Source organism: Pseudophryne corroboree, chromosome 6 (assembly GCF_028390025.1).
Source record: "Pseudophryne corroboree isolate aPseCor3 chromosome 6, aPseCor3.hap2, whole genome shotgun sequence".
Lineage (NCBI taxonomy): Eukaryota > Metazoa > Chordata > Amphibia > Anura > Myobatrachidae > Pseudophryne > Pseudophryne corroboree.
This window is the reverse complement of record NC_086449.1, coordinates 491,408,363-491,420,387: the sequence shown is the minus strand read 5'-3', so window position 1 is coordinate 491,420,387 and position 12,025 is coordinate 491,408,363.

Genomic DNA, 12,025 nt, shown 5'->3' with positions numbered 1-12,025 from the left:
TATTTTATGTATTATTTTTGTGTACTAAGTTAGAGGACCTCTCTACATGCCGCTCAAGTTACACTTGCAGTATGTGCTGTGAATCGGTTGGGTGTCTGTTTTTTCCTGTCTATTAAGGGGGTACTCACAGAGAGATCCATGCTTAAAATCTAAGCAATCTGACTAGATCACTCGTGTGTACCCCCCACAGCGATAGCCGCGCATCGCTATCGCCGGTGCTAGATTGGCCTGCATGCAGGTTCAATCTGGTACGTCGCTCATTTCAATGAGCCGCCCCCCCCCCCTCCCCCGCTTCGCTCAGCACACATCGCGCTGTGCTGAGCAGCGGGAGAGATGTGTGCTGAGGGATTCCCGTGTATATGGCCCTATAGATAGGAAAAAACAGACTCCCAACTGACTTTTTTCAGACATTTGAGTCTCCCCCACTATCTCATTGTGCTGCTGCAAGGAAATCCATAAGTAAATACTGCTGACTAGATCTGAGGACAGGTTAGCCATTCAGTGTGGTAAGTGTCCATGACGTTTATTATGTATCTTTTTGTAATAACCAGATTCTTTTTTAAACCACAGTAACAATAAGTTGATTATATTGATATCGTGATGGTATCCAACAATACATCTGTAAATAATCCTAGATCCAACTTTAAAAGTAATTTACAATATAGAACACCAATTGTGTGCATTTAATATTACTATTTGAAACCCCCTTGTTTGCTAGAGTGCATTGTGGTAGTAGTCCTGATTCAGATGTGGTTGGAGTTGTTGTCACTGCTGCTTCCTTGGTAGCAGCAGCGATAGCGCAGTACAGTGATGCAGTAGGAGGCTTCTATTACAAGCAGATGCCTCCTGTTGCAGTAGTGATCTGACCTGTGTCCTAGGACGCAGCATTTGATCACTGACCTAGCCATCAGGCGACTTGCGGCACCGATGGCCAGGGAATCTTCATCCAACTACGGAGATTCCTGGCCTCTTCCCCCTAAATAGAGGCAACACGTATCCATTTTCACAAACTGAGGCTGATGCTACCCGCTTCCCCTGAAAGAGTCAGTGATTGACAGTCTGACGGTGGGTTACTTGTTACATCACGGGACTCGTTCACACATGTGTAGAAGATTCAATACTTTGCACATCCCATTCCAATAGCTACTGGATCTGAATCACCCCCAGCGTGCTTTCTATAACTCCTCCTTTGTATTAACCTTACGTTAAACAACAATAAATAAATAGGCAGGTGCGCAACCAACAGCAGCAGGTAGGAGGAAGGTCAATTCCTCAGAAACCAAGTAGTAAAAAAGGAGTAAATACCCGCGCTGGCTAAGCAAATTAATAGTAATAATAATAGGGATGGTTTGCTCTATGTATAAAATAACAATTTATTGACAAATCGCATATAAACAAATTTAAAATAAAAAGGAATTCCTATTATCACAAGGTGGCAATAAAACTTGATAATGTCTTATCTGGATAAGATTTAATGGATTTCACATTCTCCTGTATTCAAAATTTCCATTCCTGAAGGCTAGGGCAACCTCCCCTTGTGCATTCACTGTGTTTAGGTAGATAATTACCAGATCCCCACGTTGTAAGACATCAGCATAGGAATGAGTCCATTTGTAGCTGTAGGGGTGGATCAGACCAGTTTGTTGAATAGGTCCAGTGATGGGAGAGAAGTCCAAAGTATGCCGAAAAATGAGAAGGCTTTGCGGGCCAGTTAGGAGAGTGAAGTCCAAAGGTATGGAGTAAGCTCAATGCGTTTCACTGGTATAATCCAGCTTCCTCAGGAGCATATATCCCATAAGTGTAGGGTACTCTATTTATACCCTTCCTAATAATTTGATAAGCACCACCTGTTTGGATCATTGTTAATACAAAGAGACAAACCATCCCAAATAACAGTTTAAAAATCTGACAGTCAGAATCACAAACTTAATCTCTATTTATAAAATGTATTACATTTAAAAAACGAGTATTATTACCTTTGTTTAAACAAACGGAAAGTAAGATAGTGCCGATCATGTGACGTTACTCGTCACATGATCGGTATTGTGGCTGTCCCATTGGTCAGAGGACGTCTCTGTGGTCACGTGATCTGTCACATGACCGCAATCTAAAACATCTTCAATCCGAGGTCAACTCTTACTCCTGGAGGGACCTCAGAGATCCTCTGTCTCATAGGTTGGTTCCGATCACCTGACGAAGCACGCGCTAACGTGACGTGCGCGATCGCTCGGCTGCTCACGTGAGCGCGCTCTCCGCAAACATAAGTTTCCCTTCAAAACAAAGACCCGGAACATGTGTATAGTCTGCTGATAGACAATTAAGCAAACAGGTTTTTCTATGACGATTTTCATACTCTATGGTTACCATGGAAACCCGTTTTAAACAGGGTTGGTTTTTATCATTCTAACCCTCCATGTTAAAATTAGACTGCATTGATGCGGCTTCGTTTTTTGTCAATAAAGAAAACAATATTACATAAAAATGGGTAAATAAACATTGTGATCTTATCAAGTATCTGGTTTCATTCACTTTAACCTGATGTAAATACAAATTTCATTTACCTATATATACAATTACAGGACTATACAGACTTTATTTTGACTACCATTATAATTAGATAATTGATACATGGATAGATTCATAATCTCCATATAATTATCTCTAATATATATGACATGAATGAAAAAATATATCCTATACCCCTAGATGACAGAATTCAGTTCTATAGCTTCATTTAGTCCATCCGGATGTAACGAATTATATTTGAGCATCCAGAAGACTTCCCTACGGCACAGTTGGTTAAACCTGTCCCCTCTGTCTGTTGGTGTAATATGTTCAAGGCAATTAATAGAAAGACAAGCTGGATTACTTCCATGTTTCTCCAAATAATGTCGTGATACACTGTGTGTCCCTAATTTGCGTATTATGTTTTTATTATGTTCCATGAAACGTGTGTGTATCGCTCTCGTGGTCACAATTCATGAAAGTTTTAAGTATATATTGCTCAGATGAACCTGGAATAGATATTTGTGTGGTCACACAAATATCTATTCCAGGTTCATCTGAGCAATATATACTTAAAACTTTCATGAATTGTGACTCCAAATTCGTGATCTACGTGTTAACATGTGGGTGCGGCCTGAATTACGTAGGCAGGACCACGAGAGCGATACACACACGTTTCATGGAACATCGGAGAAACATAATACGCAAATTAGGGACACATTAGGGAGATTATGAATCTATCCATGTATCAATTATCTAATTATAATGGTAGTCAAAATAAAGTCTGTATAGTCCTGTAATGGTATATACAGGTTGAGTATCCCATATCCAAATTTTCCGAAATACGGAATATTCCGAAATACGGACTTTTTTGAGTGAGAGTGAGCTAGTGAAACCTTTGTTTTTTGATAGCTCAATGTACACAAACTTTGTTTAATACACAAAGTTATTAAAACTATTGTATTAAATGACCTTCAGGCTGTGTGTATAAGGTGTATATGAAACATAAATGAATTGTGTGAATGTAGACACACTTTGTTTAATGCACAAAGTTATAAAAAATATTAGCTACAATTACCTTCAGGCTGTGTGTATAAGGTGTATATGTAACATAAATGCATTCTGTGCTTAGATTTAGGTCCCATCACCATGATATCTCATTATGGTATGCAATTATTCCAAAATACGGAAAAATCCCATATCCAAAATACCTCTGGTCCCAAGCATTTTGGATAAGGGATACTCAACCTGTATAGGTAAATGAAATTTGTATTTACATCAGGTTAAAGCGAACGAAACCAGGTACTTGATAAGATCACAATGTTTATTTACCCATTTTTATGTAATACTGTTTTCTCTACTGACAAAAAACGAAGCCGCATTAACGCAGTCTAATTTTAACATGGAGGGTTAGAATCTATCCATGTATCAATTATCTAATTATAATGGTAGTCAAAATAAAGTCTGTATAGTCCTGTAATGGTATATATAGGTAAATGAAATTTGTATTTACATCAGGTTAAAGTGAATGAAACCAGATACTTGATAAGATCACAATGTTTATTTACCCATTTTTATGTAATATTGTTTTCTTTATTGACAAAAAACGAAGCCGCATCAATGCAGTCTAATTTTAACATGGAGGGTTAGAATGATAAAAACCAACCCTGTTTAAAACGGGTTTCTATGGTAACCATAGAGTATGAAAATCGTCATAGAAAAACCTGTTTGCTTAATTGTCTATCAGCAGACTATACACATGTTCCGGGTCTTTGTTTTGAAGGGAAACTTATGTTTGCGGAGAGCGCGCTCACGTGACCAGCCGAGCGATCGCGCACGTCACGTTAGCGCGTGCTTCGTCAGGTGATCGGAACTAACCTATGAGACAGAGGATCTCTGAGGTCCCTCCAGGAGTAAGAGTTGACCTCGGATTGAAGGGGTTTTAGATTGCGGTCATGTGACAGAGATCACGTGACCACAGAGACGTCCTCTGACCAATGGGACTGCCACAATACCGATCATGTGACGAGTAACGTCACATGATCGGCACTATCTTACTTTCCTTTTGTTTAAACAAAGGTAATAATACTCGTTTTTTAAATGTAATACATTTTATAAATAGAGATTAAGTTTGTGATTCTGACTGTCAGATTTTTAAACTGTTATTTGGGATGGTTTGTCTCTTTGTATTAACAATGATCCAAACAGGTGGTGCTTATCAAATTATTAGGAAGGGTATAAATTGAGTACCCTACACTTATGGGATATATGCTCCTGAGGAAGCTGGATTATACCAGTGAAACGCGTTGAGCTTACGCCATACCTTTTGGACTTCACTCTCCTAACTGGCCCGCAAAGCCTTCTCATTCTTCGGCATACTTTGGACTTCTCTCCCATCACTGGACCTATTCAACAAACTGGTCTGATCCGCCCCTACAGCTACAAATGGACTCATTCCTATGCTGATGTCTTACAACGTGGGGATCTGGTAATTATCTACCTAAACACAGTGAATGCACAAGGGGAGGTTGCCCTAGCCTTCAGGAATGGAAATTTTGAATACAGGAGAATGTGAAATCCATTAAATCTTATCCAGATAAGACATTATCAAGTTTTATTGCCACCTTGTGATAATAGGAATTCCTTTTTATTTTAAATTTGTTTATATGCGATTTGTCAATAAATTGTTATTTTATACATAGAGCAAACCATCCCTATTTTCTCTATCGTCCTAGTGGATGCTGGGGTTCCTGAAAGGACCATGGGGAATAGCGGCTCCGCAGGAGACAGGGCACAAAAAGTAAAGCTTTTTCCGATCAGGTGGTGTGCACTGGCTCCTCCCCCTATGACCCTCCTCCAGACTCCAGTTAGATTTTTGTGCCCGGCCGAGAAGGGTGCAATCTAGGTGGCTCTCCTAAAGAGCTGCTTAGAAAAAGTTTAGCTAGGTTTTTTATTTTACAGTGATTCCTGCTGGCAACAGGATCACTGCAGCGAGGGACTGAGGGGAGAAGGAGTCAACTCACCTGCGTGCAGGATGGATTGGCTTCTTGGCTACTGGACATCAAGCTCCAGAGGGACGATCACAGGTACAGCCTGGATGGTCACCGGAGCCACGCCGCCGGCCCCCTTGCAGATGCTGAAGTCAGAAGAGGTCCAGAATCGGCGGCTGAAGACTCCTGCAGTCTTCAAAAGGTAGCGCACAGCACTGCAGCTGTGCGCCATTTTCCTCTCAGCACACTTCACACGGCAGTCACTGAGGGTGCAGGGCGCTGGGGGGGGGCGCCCTGGGAGGCAAAATGATTACCTATAAAGGCTAAAAATACCTCACATATAGCCCTAGAGGCTATATGGAGATATTTAACCCCTGCCTGGATTCACTAAATAGCGGGAGACGAGCCCGCCAGAAAAGGGGCGGGGCCTATCTCCTCAGCACACGGCGCCATTTCCTCTCACAGCTCCGCTGGTCAGGACGGCTCCCAGGTCTCTCCCCTGCACTGCACTACAGAAACAGGGTAAAACAGAGAGGGGGGGGCACATTTATGGCGATATTTTGATATAACAAAGCAGCTATAAGGGAGCACTTATTATAAGGCTATCCCTGATATATATATAGCGCTTTTGGTGTGTGCTGGCAAACTCTCCCTCTGTCTCCCCAAAGGGCTAGTGGGTCCTGTCTTCGTTAGGAGCATTCCCTGTGTGTCTGCTGTGTGTCGGTACGTGTGTGTCGACATGTATGAGGACGATATTGGTGTGGAGGCGGAGCAATTGCCAAATATGAGGATGTCACCCCCTAGGGAGTCGACACCGGAATGGATGCCTTTATTTATGGAACTACGGGATAGTGTCAACACGCTAAAGCAGTCGTTTGACGACATGAGGCGGCCGGACAATCAATTAGTGCCTGTCCAGGCGACTCAAACACCGTCAGGGGCTGTGAAACGCCCTTTGCCTCAGTCGGTCGACACAGACCCAGACACAGGCGATGACTCCAGTGGTGACGGTGACGAATCAACCGTATTTTCCAGTAGGGCCACACGTTATATGATTTTGGCAATGAAGGAGGCGTTACATTTAGCTGATACTACAGGTACCACTAAACAGGGTATTATGTGGGGTATGAAAAAACTACCTATAGTTTTTCCTGAATCAGAAGAATTAAATGACGTGTGTAATGAAGCGTGGGTTGCCCCTGATAAAAAGCTGATAATTTCAAAGAAATTATTGGCATTATACCCTTTCCCGCCAGAGGTTAGGGAGCGCTGGGAAACACCTCCTAGGGTGGACAAGGCGCTAACACGCTTATCTAAACAAGTGGCGTTACCCTCTCCTGAGACGGCCGCACTTAAAGATCCATCAGATAGGAGGATGGAAAATATCCAAAAAAGTATATACACACATGCAGGTGTTCTACTACGACCAGCTGTAGCGACTGCCTGGATGGGCAGTGCTGGGGTAGTTTGGTCAGAGTCCCTGATTGAAAATATTGATACCCTGGACAGGGACAATATTTTACTGTCGTTAGAACAAATAAAGGATGCATTTCTTTATATGCGTGATGCACAGAGGGATATCTGCACACTGGCATCACGGGTAAGTGCTATGTCCATTTCGGCCAGAAGAGCTTTATGGACGCGACAGTGGACAGGCGATGCGGATTCAAAACGGCATATGGAAGTTTTGCCGTATAAAGGGGAGGAGTTATTTGGAGTCGGTCTATCAGATTTGGTGGCCACGGCTACAGCCGGGAAATCCACCTTTCTACCTCAAGTCACTCCCCAACAGAAAAAGGCACCGACTTTTCAACCGCAGCCCTTTCGTTCCTTTAAAAATAAGAGAGCAAAGGGCTATTCATATCTGCCACGAGGCAAAGGTCGAGGGAAGAGACAGCAACACGCAGCTCCTTCCCAGGAACAGAAGCCCTCCCCGGCTTCTACAAAAGCCTCAGCATGACGCTGGGGCTTCTCAAGCGGACTCGGGGACGGTGGGCGGTAGTCTCAAAAATTACAGCGCGCAGTGGGCTCACTCGCAGGTAGATCCCTGGATCCTGCAGATAATATCTCAAGGGTACAGGTTGGAATTAGAGACGGATCCACCTCGCCGTTTCCTGAAGTCTGCTTTACCAACGTCCCCCTCCGAAAGGGAGACGGTTTTGGAAGCCATTCACAAGCTGTACTCTCAGCAGGTGATAGTCAAGGTACCTCTTCTACAACAAGGGAAGGGGTATTATTCCACTCTTTTTGTGGTACCGAAGCCGGATGGCTCGGTAAGGCCTATTCTAAATCTGAAGTCCTTGAACCTGTACATAAAGAAGTTCAAGTTCAAAATGGAGTCACTCAGAGCAGTGATAGCGAACCTGGAAGAGGGGGACTTTATGGTATCCTTGGACATCAAGGATGTGTATCTCCACGTTCCAATTTACCCCTCACACCAGGGGTACCTCAGGTTCGTTGTACAAAACTGTCACTATCAGTTTCAGACGCTGCCGTTCGGATTGTCCACGGCACCTCGGATCTTTACAAAGGTAATGGCCGAGATGATGATTCTTCTTCGAAGAAAAGGCGTATTAATTATCCCATACTTGGACGATCTCCTAATAAGGGCGAGGTCCAGAGAACAGCTAGAGATGGGATTAGCACTGTCTCAAGAAGTGCTAAAACAGCACGGGTGGATTCTGAATATTCCAAAATCCCAGTTAATGCCGACAACTCGTCTGCTGTTCCTAGGGATGATTCTGGACACGGTTCAGAAAAAGGTTTTTCTCCCGGAGGAAAAAGCCAAGGAGTTATCCGAGCTTGTCAGGAACCTCCTAAAACCAGGAAAGGTGTCTGTACATCAATGCACAAGAGTCCTGGGAAAAATGGTGGCTTCTTACGAAGCAATTCCATTCGGCAGATTCCACGCAAGAATTTTCCAAAGGGATCTGTTGGACAAATGGTCAGGGTCGCATCTTCAGATGCACCTACGGATAACCCTGTCTCCAAGGACAAGGGTGTCTCTTCTGTGGTGGCTGCAGAGTCCTCATCTATGGGAGGGCCGCAGATTCGGCATACAGGATTGGATCCTGGTGACCACGGACGCCAGCCTGAGAGGCTGGGGAGCAGTCACACAAGGAAGAAACTTCCAGGGAGTATGGACAAGCCTGGAAACGTCTCTTCACATAAACATTCTGGAACTAAGAGCAATATACAATGCTCTAAGCCAGGCAGAACCTCTGCTTCAGGGAAAACCGGTGTTGATCCAGTCGGACAACATCACGGCAGTCGCCCATGTGAACAGACAGGGCGGCACAAGAAGCAGGAGTGCAATGGCAGAAGCTGCAAGGATTCTTCGCTGGGCAGAGAATCATGTGATAGCACTGTCAGCAGTGTTCATCCCGGGAGTGGACAACTGGGAAGCAGACTTCCTCAGCAGACACGATCTTCACCCGGGAGAGTGGGGACTTCATCCAGAAGTCTTCCACATGCTGGTAACCCGTTGGGAAAGACCAATGGTGGACATGATGGCGTCTCGCCTCAACAAAAAACTGGACAGGTATTGCGCCAGGTCAAGAGATCCGCAGGCAATAGCTGTGGACGCGCTGGTAACGCCTTGGGTGTACCAGTCGGTGTATGTGTTTCCTCCTCTGCCTCTCATACCAAAAGTATTGAGAATTATACGGCAAAGAGGCGTAAGAACGATACTAGTGGTTCCGGATTGGCCAAGAAGGACTTGGTACCCGGAACTCCAAGAGATGATCACGGAAGATCCGTGGCCTCTACCTCTAAGGAGGGACTTGCTTCAGCAGGGTCCCTGTCTGTTTCAAGACTTACCGCGGCTGCGTTTGACGGCATGGCGGTTGAACGCCGGATCCTAATGGAAAAAGGCATGCCGGAAGAAGATTCCTACTTTGATTAAAGCAAGGAAAGAAGTAACCGTGCAACATTATCACCGAATTTGGCGAAAATATGTTGCGTGGTGCGAAGATCGGAGTGCTCCGACGGAGGAATTTCAACTGGGTCGATTCCTACATTTCCTGCAATCAGGATTGTCTATGGGTCTCAAATTGGGATCTATTAAGGTTCAAATTTCGGCCCTGTCGATTTTCTTTCAAAAAGAATTGGCTTCAGTCCCTGAAGTCCAGACCTTTGTTAAGGGAGTGCTGCATATACAGCCCCCTGTGGTGCCTCCAGTGGCACCGTGGGATCTCAATGTAGTTTTGGATTTTCTAAAATCTCATTGGTTTGAACCACTAAATAAGGTGGATTTGAAATATCTCACTTGGAAAGTGACCATGCTTCTAGCCCTGGCTTCTGCCAGGAGAGTGTCAGAATTGGCAGCTTTATCTTACAAAAGCCCATATCTGATTTTCCATTCGGACAGGGCAGAACTGCGGACTCGTCCGCATTTTCTCCCTAAGGTGGTGTCAGCATTTCATCTGAACCAGCCTATTGTAGTGCCTGCGGCTACAAGTGACTTGGAGGACTCCAAGTTACTGGACGTTGTCAGAGCATTAAAAATATATATTGCAAGAACAGCTGGAGTCAGAAAATCTGACTCGTTGTTTATATTGTATGCACCCAACAGGATGGGTGCTCCTGCGTCTAAGCAGACGATTGCTCGTTGGATCTGTAGCACAATCCAACTGGCACATTCTGTGGCAGGCCTGCCACAGCCTAAATCTGTAAAGGCCCACTCCACAAGGAAGGTGGGCTCATCTTGGGCGGCTGCCCGAGGGGTCTCGGCATTACAACTTTGCCGAGCAGCTACGTGGTCAGGGGAGAACACGTTTGTAAAATTTTACAAATTTGATACTCTGGCTAAGGAGGACCTGGAGTTCTCTCATTCGGTGCTGCAGAGTCATCCGCACTCTCCCGCCCGTTTGGGAGCTTTGGTATAATCCCCATGGTCCTTTCAGGAACCCCAGCATCCACTAGGACGATAGAGAAAATAAGATTTTACTTACCGATAAATCTATTTCTCGGAGTTCGTAGTGGATGCTGGGCGCCCATCCCAAGTGCGGATTATCTGCATAAATTGTACATAGTTATTGTTAACTAATTCGGGTTATTGTTGTAGGAAGCCATCTTTCAGAGGCTCCGCTGTTATCATACTGTTAACTGGGTTTAGATCACAAGTTGTACGGTGTGATTGGTGTGGCTGGTATGAGTCTTACCCGGGATTCAAAATCCTCCCTTATTGTGTACGCTCGTCCGGGCACAGTACCTAACTGGAGTCTGGAGGAGGGTCATAGGGGGAGGAGCCAGTGCACACCACCTGATCGGAAAAAGCTTTACTTTTTGTGCCCTGTCTCCTGCGGAGCCGCTATTCCCCATGGTCCTTTCAGGAACCCCAGCATCCACTACGGACTCCGAGAAATAGATTTATCGGTAAGTAAAATCTTATTATTATTACTATTAATTTGCTTAGCCAGCGCGGGTATTTACTCCTTTTTTACGTTAAACAACAGTCTGTAGTCAAGTCTGTTCCATCTCGGCAAGAGGCCCAGGTTCATGTGGCTTAGTCAGCAAACAAGTATTTCTGCACGTGCAACAGGGGATCAGCTGTAGTGCAATACAGGAGCATACCTTCCATTCATGCAAAGAATGGGTGCCCGGTCAATTTTGATGTATTTATATGTGTATGTATGTGTATATATATATATATATAATATATGTGTGTGTGTGTGTGTGTGTGTGTGTGTGTATATATATATATATATATATATATATATATATATATATATACACAGGTTGAGTATCCCTTATCCAAAATGCTTGGGACCAGAGGTATTTTGGATATGGGATTTTTCCGTATTTTGGAATAATTGCATACCATAATGAGATATCATGGTGATGGGACCTAAGTCTAAGCACAGAATGCATTTATGTTACATATACACCTTATACACACAGCCTGAAGGTCATTTAATACAATATTATTAATAACTGTGTATTAAACAAAGTTTGTGTACATTGAGCCATCAAAAAACAAAGGTTTCACTATTTCACTCTCACTCAAAAAAGTCCGTATTTCGGAATATTTCGTATTTCGGAATATTTGGATATGGGATACTCAACCAGTATGTATGTGTGTGTGTGTGTGTGTGTGTGTGTGTGTGTGTGTATATGTGTATATATATATATATATATATATATATACTTGTGTGGTGCCCGGCACTCCTGGTCCTTATAACTCATTAGCCTGGGTGCCCTCCATATGGATATAATACCAGCAAATAAAGAAAAAGGCATCACTCCAGGACTTTTAAAGTGCAATGTTGCAATGTATTAAAACAAATCACAGGTCCAACGTTTCGGGGCCCGTAGCCCCTTTGTCAAGGTGTGAATAAGTGTAAAGTGAAAAACCTCTTACCTTTACAGTTGGTGGTCACCACGTGTGAGGAGGTGCTTCGCCCGCGCTGTCTGACGGCCGGGGGTTTCCGGCGCTGAGTGAGTGACGTCCCACTCACAGCGCCTGCCTGCTCCGGCGCCCCGTTGCCATGACATCACGTCTGGACTACGGCTCAGCTGCCATGGTAACC